The sequence below is a fragment of the Nicotiana tabacum genome, chromosome 8 (assembly GCF_000715075.1).
Source record: "Nicotiana tabacum cultivar K326 chromosome 8, ASM71507v2, whole genome shotgun sequence".
Lineage (NCBI taxonomy): Eukaryota > Viridiplantae > Streptophyta > Magnoliopsida > Solanales > Solanaceae > Nicotiana > Nicotiana tabacum.
The window spans coordinates 207,739,791-207,751,465 of NC_134087.1; the positions used below are offsets into that span (position 1 = coordinate 207,739,791).

The 11,675-nt window shown below is 38.7% G+C and overlaps 1 non-coding gene across 1 annotated transcript; it reads left to right on the forward strand.

Annotated features, from left to right (window-relative positions):
- The first annotated feature begins 539 nt into the window (after positions 1–539).
- Positions 540–612, forward strand: TRNAE-CUC (transfer RNA glutamic acid (anticodon CUC)). Its single transcript has one exon. It is a non-coding gene; the product is annotated as a tRNA-Glu (tRNA).
- Positions 613–11,675: the final 11,063 nt, after the last annotated feature.

Sequence of the window (11,675 nt, forward strand, 5' to 3'; positions counted from 1 at the left end):
TAGATTGGTCATATTGAATACATAATAGTCGTCCATATCCAGTACCGAATGCATGAGCTGAACGATGGTACCGAAATCAGAACCCTTCATTTTTGTGGACGATCTTAGATTGGCCAATACATCCGCTTTTGCATTTTCTTTTCTCAGGATGTGGGTGATCAACCATTCCTTAAAATAGGGCAACCCCGTGTACAAAACATTCCGCGTTCACGCAGGGTCCGGGGAAGGGTCTCATCCCAAGGGGTGTAATGTAGGCAGCCTACCCTAATTCCAGTATCAATGGATGATTCCATGGCTCGAACCCGTGACCTATAGGCCAAATGGAGACAACTTAACCGTTGCTCCAAGACTCCTATTCTCTCCTATTTTTCAATTTAAAAATAGAAATTAAGTGGGCGTTTGGACATAAGAAATGTAAAATTTCAGAAAAAAGTAAATACAATTTTAAGTGAAAATAGTATTTGAAAGCTAGAGTTGTGTTTGGACATAAATATAATTTTGGTCTATTTTTAAACTTGGGAGTGATCTAAAGTTTAAGATCCGTTGTAGTCTAGTTGGTCAGGATACTCGGCTCTCACCCAAGAGACACGGGTTCAAGTCCTGGCAATGGAAATTCTTTTAGACAAGAAGGGTTGCTCTGATGGTAAGTAACCTCCACTTCCAACCAAGAGGTTGTGAGTTCGAGTCTCCCCAAGAGCAAGGTGGGAAGTTCTTGGAAGGAAGGAGGATGCCTAGGGTCTATTTGGAAACAACTTCTCTATCCCAGGGTAGGGGTAAGGTCTGCGTACACACTATCCTTCCCAGACCCCACTAAGTGGGATTATACTGGGTTGTTGTGTTGGAGTGATCTAAAGTGAAAATTTTGAAAAATACTTTTGGAGTTTTTAAATGTTCGAAAAATTACGAAATTCATCTTCAAGTGAAAATCAAAAATTTCATGGTCAAACACTGATTTTAAAAAAAAAAGTAAAAAAAAAAAAAAATCTTTTGGCCAAACAGGCCCTAAAACAGAAGGAGCAAATTAAATGTCTTTCTTTTATTTCTTGAGACAAATTACCTTCCATCACATCTCCTCTAGTCTCTGTCAACCAGCTGGAAGTCAAGCTCTACTTTTAGTTTAAAGAGTAAACTCTTTTTGTCTGTTTCTTCCTCACCTTCTTCTTATTGTCGTTCAGTGCTATCACATGCATTCAGTTGTTATTTCTGCCAATTCCAGCACTCCTTTTTTGACTTCACGTTTCAAGTTTCTCGGACGCCTGATGGCCAACTTTTTCGCCTGGGCCCGATGTAGTGTTATAGTGACGGATTTAATTAAATTCATAGCTTTTGATGCGGAGTAAAATTTTTTATATAAAATTACAAAAATAGAAGATATTGAAGTAAAATATTTTAATATAAATTTCTAAAAGTTCTCTACAATTCTGACGAATCTCAACGCATAAAATAAGCTACTAATACCACTATTTAGAATAGTACAAAATATATTTCAACTAGAAATAGAAAATCATATTCTTATATTAATTCTGACCACAAATCATATTTAGACATGAATTAAATAAATTAAATCTTAAACAATTAATGTTTCCTACTACAACTTTAACTTAGTTTTTCATCATTCTCCCGTTAAATCACATGTCTTCAACTCTCGTTGATTCACTTGTCACCAACACTCAATTTTGTTGAAACACTTGTCTCAACTGCCGTCGATGCACTTTGTCATCAACACCCAATTTTGTTGAAGCACTTATTTTCAACTCCCGTTGATGCACCTTTTCACCAACAAATTATTTTGTTGAAGCACCTGTGTTCAACTCCTAATAATACACTTTGTCACCAACATACAATTTTGTTGAAATATTTGTCTCCAACTCCTGTTGATGCACTTTATTACCAACTTTCAATCGCTAACGCACCTGTCACCAGCTCCTTTTTTATTTTATTTTTCTTAGCCACTTCTATAATTTTTAGGGAAGAGCCTCTTCCTCTATTCCATATTTGCTAGTGTCTCTTTGAACTTTTTTTTTTTATTTCAATAATTCTCAACATGGTTGGTTTTTTCCTACATATATCATTGGCCTGACTTTTGCCATTATAATCATTGACTAGGCGTTTGCCAATATTCTCAATAGCCACACGAGCGGCACATATTGTCTAACACTGCCTGTCCATCGGAAGCTATTTGATTCTCTCTCAAGATCATTGAAGCTCTAATACTAATTTGAAGGAAAAATATCATATTTAAATCTTTTAAAACTCTTTACAATTTTCACAAATCTCTACAAATAAATAAGCTATTAATACCTTTATTTATGATAGTACGAAACATATTTCAACTAGAAGCATGAAATCCTATTCTTATATTAATTCTGATTGCAAATCATATTTAGATATGAATTAAATAAACTAAATCCTATACAATTAATGTTTCATACTACAACTTTGAATAAATTTTCTAACAGATTTGAGCCTTAATTTTAAAAATATATGAATTCAATGCTAAAAATTTTAAAAGTTGAACTCATAGAGTATAAATCTTGGATCTACCTCTGACTACCGCATAAAGAAGAATATAGTTCGAACACTAAGAAAGAAAATGCTCCTAATACAGAGCGTTTTCCCTTTAAATGAGTTTTATATAGAGGGAATTTGGATTAGCTTTCCTTTTGAGGAGAGGGGTGAAGGGATTTTCAAAAAAATTATTTTCCTTTTCAATTAAATGTATTTTTTGGTAACGATCCGGCCGGCCATTTTGAAAATTATAGCCCGAATCCCCTATTAATTGTTTCCCCCGTATCTATTTCTGCTATTACGACTTGTCGAGAGGTTTCGTTTTGGATTTTGGAGTGTTTTGGGACACTTAGTCCCTAAAACGAAGGCTTAAAACTTAGAATTTGGACCATGGTCGGAACTGTGTGAAGACAACTTCGGAATGGAGTTCTGTCAATTGAATTAGCTCTGTTGGGTGATTTTGGGCTTAGGGTGTGATGACCCAAAAGGTCATCTTATAATTTAAAACTTAATTCTGCGTTTCGAGGTCTTAAAAACCTCCTTTTATCCTTCCTCGATTTGCGTGTGCAGTTCGGGCATGTTTTCGGAAAGCTTTATGTGGAAAACTGATGAAAAAAATAATATTTAACTTAAAAAGTTTATTTTAGTTGACTTCGATCAATGTTTTGAGTAAACGGACCCGGACCCGTATTTCGAAAGTCCCGGTGGGTCCGTTGTAAAATATGGGACCTGGGTATATGTACAAAATCGAATTCCAAGGTCCCTAGCCCGAGGAGTGAATTTTTGATGAAAATTGTAAGACTGAAATTATAATGGTTTAAGAAATTGGTTGATATTTGATCTCATTGGTATCAGGTTCGTATTTTGGTTTTCGAACCCAGTACAGGTCCGTTATGATATTCATACCTTGTTTGTGAAATTTGGTAAAAAACGGGACTGATTTGACGTGATTCGGACCTTTAGTCAAAAAGTTGAGGTTTAAAAACTTTCTTGAAAATTTCATGCAATTTGGTGCTAAATTCGTAGTTCGAGGTGTCATTTTAGCGATATGATCGCGCGAGCAAGTTCATATGATGTGTTAAGACCCGTGTGCATGTTTGGTTTGGATTCCCGAGGGATCGGGTGAGTTTCGGATGGGATACGGGATGTCTAGACTTATAAAAGACCTGGTGCTGAGTAGTTCCAGAATTGCAGGTCTCTGAATTTAGGAGTGCGGCCGCGGAGCGAAATTCACGGATCGCGATGGGGTTTCGCAGACCTACATAATTGCCGGGAATGCCACCCAACCAGGATATTGACTTCTGCATTGATTTGGCTCTGGGCACTCAGCCTATTTCTATTCTACCATATCGTATGGCCCCGCCAGAGTTGAAAGAATTGAAGGAACAGTTGCAAGGCTTTCTTGATAAGGGCTTTATTAGACCTAGTATCTCGCCCTAGGTTGCGTCGGTGTTGTTTGTAAAGAAGAAGGATGGATCGATGAGGATGTGCATAGATTATCGGCAGTTGAAAAAAGTCACCATCAAGAACAAGTATCCATTGTCGAGGGTTGATGATCTATTTGACCAGCTTCAGGGTGCCAAAGTGTTTTCGAAAATTGATTTGAGTTATGGCTACCATCAGTTGAGAATTAGGGCATCTGATGATCCTAAGACAGCTTTTCGGACTCGTTATGAGCATTATGACTATTTTTATTGATTATTTGTCATCCCAAACGTTCATAGATTTGATAAACTGAGTGTTCAAACCCTGTCTGGATTCCTTTATGATTATTTTTATTGATGATATCTTGATATACTCCCACAGCCGGGAGGAGCATGATAGCATCTTTGGACCGTTATTTAGATTTTGAGAGACAACCAGTTATATGCTATGTTTTCGAAGTGCGAGTTTTGTGGTTGAGTTCAGTTGCTTTCTTGGGTCATGTTGTATTGGCAGAGGGTATTCAGGTGGATCTGAAGAAGATTGAGGCAGTCAAGAACTGACCTAGACCCACATCAGCTACAGAAATCCGCAGTTTCTTGGGATTGGCAGGTTATTACTACCGGTTTGTGGAGGGGTTTTCATTTATAGTAGCCCCAATGACCAGGTTAACTTAGAAGGGTGCCCCTTTCAGATGTTCAGACGAGTGTGAGGTGATATTTCAAAACCTCAAGACTGATTTGACTACGACGCAAGTGTTAGTGTTGCCCACAGGTTCAAGATCTTATACCGTATATTGTGATGCATCTCGTGTTGGACTTGGTGTGGTATTGATGCAGAATGGTAAGGTTATTGCATATGCTTCACGGAAGTTGAAGATTCACGAGAAGAATTATCCAGTTCATGACTTAGAGTTGGTAGCCATTGTTCACGCGCTGAAGATTTGGAGGTATTATCTTTATGGCGTGTCATGTGAGGTGTTAACGGATCATAAGAGTTTGCAGTATTTGTTCAAGCAGAATGAGCTCAATTTGAGGCAGAGAAGGTGGTTGGAGCTATTAAAAGACTATGACATCACCATCTTGTATCATTCGGGGAAGGCCAATGTGGTGGCCGATGCTTTGAGTAGGAAGTCAACTAGTATGGACAACCTTGCATATATTCTAGTCGGTGAGAGACTGCTTGCATTAGATGTTCAGGCCTTGGCCAATCAGTTCGTGAGGTTGGATGTATCTCAGCCCAGTCGTGTTTTAGCTTGCACAGTCACTCGGTCTTCTTTGTTTGAGCGTATCAGGGAGCGGCAGTATGATGACCCTCAATTGCTTGTCCTTGGGGACACAGTGCGACACAGAGATGCCAAGCATGTTACAGTGGGAGATTATGGAGTTTTGAGGATGCAGGGTCGTGTTTGCGTGCCTAATATGGATGGTCTTCGTGAGTTGATTCTAGAGGAGGCCCACAGTTCCCGGTATTCTATTCACCCGGGCGATGCCAAGATGTAACAGGACTTGCGACAACATTATTGGTGAAGGAGGATGAAGAAGGATATAGTTGCATATGTAGCTCGGTGTTCAAATTGTCAACAAGTAAAGTACGAGTATCAGAGACCTGGTGGTCCGTTCCAGAGGATAGAGATTCTCGAGTGGAAGTGGGAGCGTATCACTATAGATTTTGTTGTTGGACTCCCACGGACTCTGAGGAAGTTCGATGCAGTGTGGGTTATTATTGATATGCTGACTAAGTCAGCACATTTCATTCCTATGGAAGTTTCCTATTCTTCAGAGAGATTGGCAGAGATTTATATCCGGGAGATCGTTCGTCTTCACGGTATGCATATGTCTATCATTTCTGATCGAGGTATGCAGTTCATCTCGCATTTTTGGAGGGCTGTACAATATGAGTTGGGTACGCAGGTCGAGCTGAGCACAACATTTCATCTTCAGACGGACAGGCAGTCCAAGCGTACTATTCAAATCTTAGAGGATATGCTTCGCGCTTGTGTTATTGACTTCGGAGGCTCTTGGGATCAGTTCTTGCCATTAGAAGAGTTTGCCTATAACAACAGTGATCAGTCAAGCATCCAGATGGCTCCCTATGAGGCATTATATGGTAGACGGTGCCAATCCCTAATCGGATGGTTTGAGCCAGGAGAGGCTCGATTATTGGGCACAGACTTAGTACAGGATGCCTTGGATAAGGTCCAGATCATTCAGGATAGACTTCGTGCAGCTCAGTCAAGGCAGACGAGTTATGCCGACAGTAAGGTCTGTGATGTAGCATTCATGGTCGGGAAGAGAGTGTTGCTTCGTGTGTCACCCATGAAGAGTGCGATGAGATTTGGGAAGAATGGCAAATTGAGCCCTAGGTACATGGGGCATTTTGAGATTCTTCAGAAAGTGGGTGAGGTGGCTTATGAGCTCGCATTGCCACCCAGTTTATCAGCAGTTCATCCAGTATTCCATGTGTCCATGCTTTGGAAGTATCACGGTGATCCATCCCACGTGTTAGATTTTAGCTCTGTCCAATTGGACAAATTTTTGAGTTATGAGAAGGAGCCAGACGCTATTCTAGACCGGTAGGTTCGTCAGTTGAGATGAAAGAGTTATCCTTCAGTTCATGTGCAGTGGAGAGGTCACCTTATTGAGGTAGCTACCTGGGAATCCGAGTCCGATATGCGGAGTAGATATGCCCATCTTTTTCCCAGCTCAGGTATTTTTCTATGTTCATTCGTGGACGAATGGTTGCTTTAGAGGTGGAGAATGTGATGACCCATAAGGTCATCTTATAATTTAAAACATAATTCTATGTTTCGAGGTCTTAAAAACCTCTTTTTATCCTTCCTCGATTTGTGTGCACAGTCCAGGCATGTTTTCGGAAAGCTTTTATGTGGAAAATTGATTAAAAAAAATAAATTTTGGCTTAAAAAGTTGATTTTAGTTGACTTCGGTCAACATTTTGAGTAAATGGATCCGGAACCGTATTTTGACGGTCCCGGTGGGTCCGTAGTAAAATGTAGTTCCTGGGTGTATGCCCGGAATCGAATTTCGAGGTCCCTAGACCGAGGAATGAATTTTTGATGAAAATTGTAAGACTGAAATTATAATGGTTTAAGAAATTGGTTGATATTTGATCTCGTTGGTATCGGATCCGTGTTTTAGTTCTGGAGCTCGGTATAGGTTTGTTATGATATTCATACCTTGTTTGTGAAATTTGGTGAAAAATGGGACTGATTTGACGTGATTCGGACCTTTAGTCGAAAAGTTGAGGTTTTAAAACTTTCTTGAAAATTTCATTGCAATTTGGTGCTAAATTCGTAGTTCGAGGTGTGATTTTGGCTATTTGATCGTGAGAGCAAGTTAATATGATGTGTTAAGACATGTGTGCGTGTTTGGTTTGGAGCCCCGCGGGCTTTGGTGAGTTTTGGATGGGCTACGGGATGTCTAGACTTACAAAAGACCTGATGTTGAATAGTTGCAGAATTGCAGGTCTCTGAACTTAGGAGTGCGGTTGCGATGTGAAATTCAAGGACCGCGGTGGGGTTTCGCAGACTGCAGTGGGTAAGGCTCGGGTTCTGCGGCCGCGCCCATAATTTTCCGGACTACGGTGAGGTTCGTGGCCGCGACCGGAATTTCGCGGCCCGCGTAATGAGGATCAGAGATGGCTATATAAATGGGACTTTTCATTCATTTTTCAATTTTTCAAAACTCTAAAACATAAGAGGCCATTTTTGAAATACTTTTTCTTCCCCAAATCATAAGTAAGTGATTCTTAACTCATTTCGTTTACTCTTTAACTTCTTTTTACAAGATTTTATCCTAGAATCTAGGGTTTCATGGTGGAATTGGGGATTGTTAGGCAGAACTTAGGAATTTTGAAATTTTGGGATTTAGACGAGGTTGGATTCCAAAACCAATTGTATATCTGGAATCGAGGGTGAATGGCTAATCGGGTTTTGGTCCGAATTTTAGGTTCGGACCAAGCGGGCCCGGATGTTAACTTTTGTTGACTTTTTCATAAATGGCCTAAATTGAATTCCTTGCTATCGTGGGCAGTTCCTAAGGCTTAAATTGAATCATTTGGTTGGTAAATAGCTAGATTCTATTGGTCCGGAGGCTTGTGTGAAAGGAAAAGTTGTGATTGAGCTTTGAATTGGTCGTTGGATCGAGGTAAGTGTTGTGTCTAACTTTGACTTGAGGGATTAGAGATCCCCGACTTATTTGCTATGTGAAAATCCATGTGTGTGGCGTATAGGTGAGGCGACGAGTATCTATAAGCCGTCAAATTATTTGTTTAGCCTGTTTCTTTCCCTGTCCCCAATATTTTTTCTTCCTCTCTTAACTGCTACATGTTTATTGGTGTTTCCATGTTAATTGCTTCTTGTTAGATGTTGTTTTCCTTATTGAAAATACTAACTACCCCGCAGTTTTATTGTACATCATTATTTGATTATGTTGATTTAACGATGTTTCCTGGTATAACTTGGTTGGTCTCGCTGTGTAGCATTAACTGAGTGAAGTTTCATAATTGTATATCTTTCTGGTTACTTTGGTTGAGGCTTGGTTATTGTGGAAGGTTTGAGCTAACTGTTAAATTCTGTTCTTATTATGTGTTTGGTAGTGATGTACATATTGAGGAGGAATAAGAGTAAAATGTGATTGTCTGGTAGGAGCAGGTTGCACTCCGCAACAAGGAGTAATAAGGGTGGACAGGTGGAATCGGGTTACACGCCCCAACAGGAGGAATGATGGTGATGTATTGATGAGTAATAAGGGTGGACATGTAGGATCGGGTTGCACGCCGCAACAAGGAGTAATAAAGGTGAATGTTCATATTTTACTGATACTGATATATGGTGGGATCGGGATGCACACCGCATCATTTATGTGTTTTCTGCATTTTTATTCAACTATGTAAGACACTTCCGGAGTTTTATAATTTATTTGAGGATTGGTTATAGCTGGATACTGATAAGATACCGTAGTTTCGTACTTATCCTTTGCAAGTTACTGTCTTATTTTATCCTGCACTTCTTGTTGCTTTATTGTACAATATTTGCAGGTTATATTATAATTGACCCGTCATTACCTTATCACTACACCATCGAGATTAGGCTTGGCACTTACCAGTACATGGGGTCGGTTATACTGATTCTGCACTCTGCACTTTCTGTGCAGATTTTGGAGCTGGTTGTGGCTAACCGTGAGGTCGGTTGCATGCATTCATCTAGGAGACCTAAGGTAGTTCTGCAGGCCCTGGAGTCCCCTCCTATGTTTTACATTCCTGTTCTATTTTCTTTTGAGACAGATGTACTTTTCTTTCAGACCAATACTTTTAGATATTTATAGAATATTCGTGAGTTATGACACCATTTTCTGGATGGTAACTATTTCGATTTTTGTTAATATTATAAGCTTAATCAGTTAATTATGTACTTCCGTTTTTATTTTTGTTGAATTTTAACTATAAAAATGTAAAGGAAAAAGGTGAATATAACTCTAACGTTAGCTTGCCTAGCGAGTACGATGTTAGATGCCATCACGGTCCCAACGGTGGAAATTTCGGGTCGTGACATAGGGGCGTGTTCGAATTGTGTTTTGGAGGTCTGTAGCTCATTTAGGCTTGAAATGGCGAAATTCGAGTTTTTGAAGTTTTGGACTGGTAGTGGAAATTTTGATATCGGGGTCAGATTCTAATTCCAAAAGTTGAAATGGGTCAGTAAGATTGAATATGACTTATATGTAAAATTTGGGGTCAATCAGACGTGGTTTGATTGGTTTCGGCATCGGTTGTCGAATTCGAAAGTTTCAAGTTCATTACGTTAGCAAGAAACTTGAGTGTTTGAAATTTAGCACCAAGTTTAGCCTCATGTGGGTTCATAATTTTAGGTATGACTTGGCCTAACCTAGTCTTCAAAATGCCACCTTATCCAACATATTAAGAGTCATCATATGACTATTTGCATGGCTGGCAGGTGATGTTCTTCTCCAAAATTATTTTTGGATAATTACTAATTACCCACATAATTACGAATTATCTCAACTTACTTAAAATACTTCTTATTTTTAATACACTTTATATAACTTATTATCATGGCCATGTGGTATCATATAAAATAAATACATACACTATTATTTTAGTAAAATATTCATGTAAAAATACATGTATTTTCTCAACTTATAATTCTCCTAATATCATATAGAGAGTACAAATTTTTCATATGCTTAATTTTTTTGAAATGATAAAAAGGTAACCTTCTTTTCATGTGAGAAAATAATTTTTATCTTTACAATAAAAAAAACATCATAAATTTTCCTATATCGTGTGTACAATTTAAAACATATTCGAAAGTAATAATATTAATAACTATATAAAATTATTTTTTTACAAACCATTTTTTTTCTTTACCAAAAATGTTCCACTTAGAATACCCTATATATATATATATATATATAACGGTGTCAAAGTCGTTAAACTTACAGGGTGTAACATCCTTCTCCCCTTTAAAACATCCGTCCTCGAATGTTAACTCATAGAGATTTGTAAAATTTTCACTAGGGTCTCCTCTGTAAATTAAATTTAAAACCCAAACTATATCTGAAGTCTCGACTCTTCACATCCTTTCATACTTGAGTATGTCGTATCTTCTTCACCTCTACCCTTCTTTCCTTTAAATCTCGCATCGTATCTGTTGTTTCTTTCACAACCTCCCTTCAACATAGGTGAAAATTATGCCTTAAAGCTCTACTACGATACATGCACCTCCGGTGCATATAAAATCTCGCGACAACTTCATACTGACTTCTTATGACTTAGCTCTATGGCACAATCTGGAAATAAAAGAAGGGTAACATTTCCTAAATTCCATATAGCTTCTCAATTATAAATGTGGCACGCAACACACCCATAAGTGAGACTCTACTATGCACGGATTTGTAGACTCCCGAGGACATGACCCGCTCTGATACCACTTTGTCACACCCCAACATTGGGAGGTGTGTCTGGCACCCGGTGCCGCACTGGCACGAGCGAACCACTCTGAAACTCATTCATTCTTTTTGTAACTATCATGGCCCAACATGGCCACAACTCGTAATGTACAATTGTAAGTGGACAAATTTCATATTAATGAACCATCATTCCTAAATCAGGAATACATATGGGCCATCAAGGCCTCTGGAATACTGCACAACCTAATCCTCCGTCTACAAAGCCTCTAAGATTAATTGACATCAAAAGGGACAGGGTACCGGCCTACCCATAAGACTGTAACAAAATTCTGACATAACTACTCTTAGACTTGGCTACACTCCGAATGAGGTGGAGTCTTACCGATCCTTTCTGAATGTCAATCTCGTCTACTATGAGGGCTCGTCAATCTGATTATCTATACCTGCAGGCATAAATGCAGCGTCTCCAACAAAAGAACATCAGTACGAATAATGTACTGAGTATGTAAGGCATGTAGATAAGTATATAAAGGACATGTAAGAAACATAGAGTAACGGACTCAAACTGTAAATCATGAAATACTTATAAGGTCATGCATATGCGTATAAATGTCATGTCATGCATAGGTACATGTGTTCATAACATCATCACCCCTCTGAGGGCATCCCATCATATCATCTCGGCTACTATGGGCAAATCATCAACATATACTAGCTGATCAGGTGGTGGTGCATATATAATGCCATAATCTTTTCCCATATTTCATATCCCATATCCCATATATATATATATATACG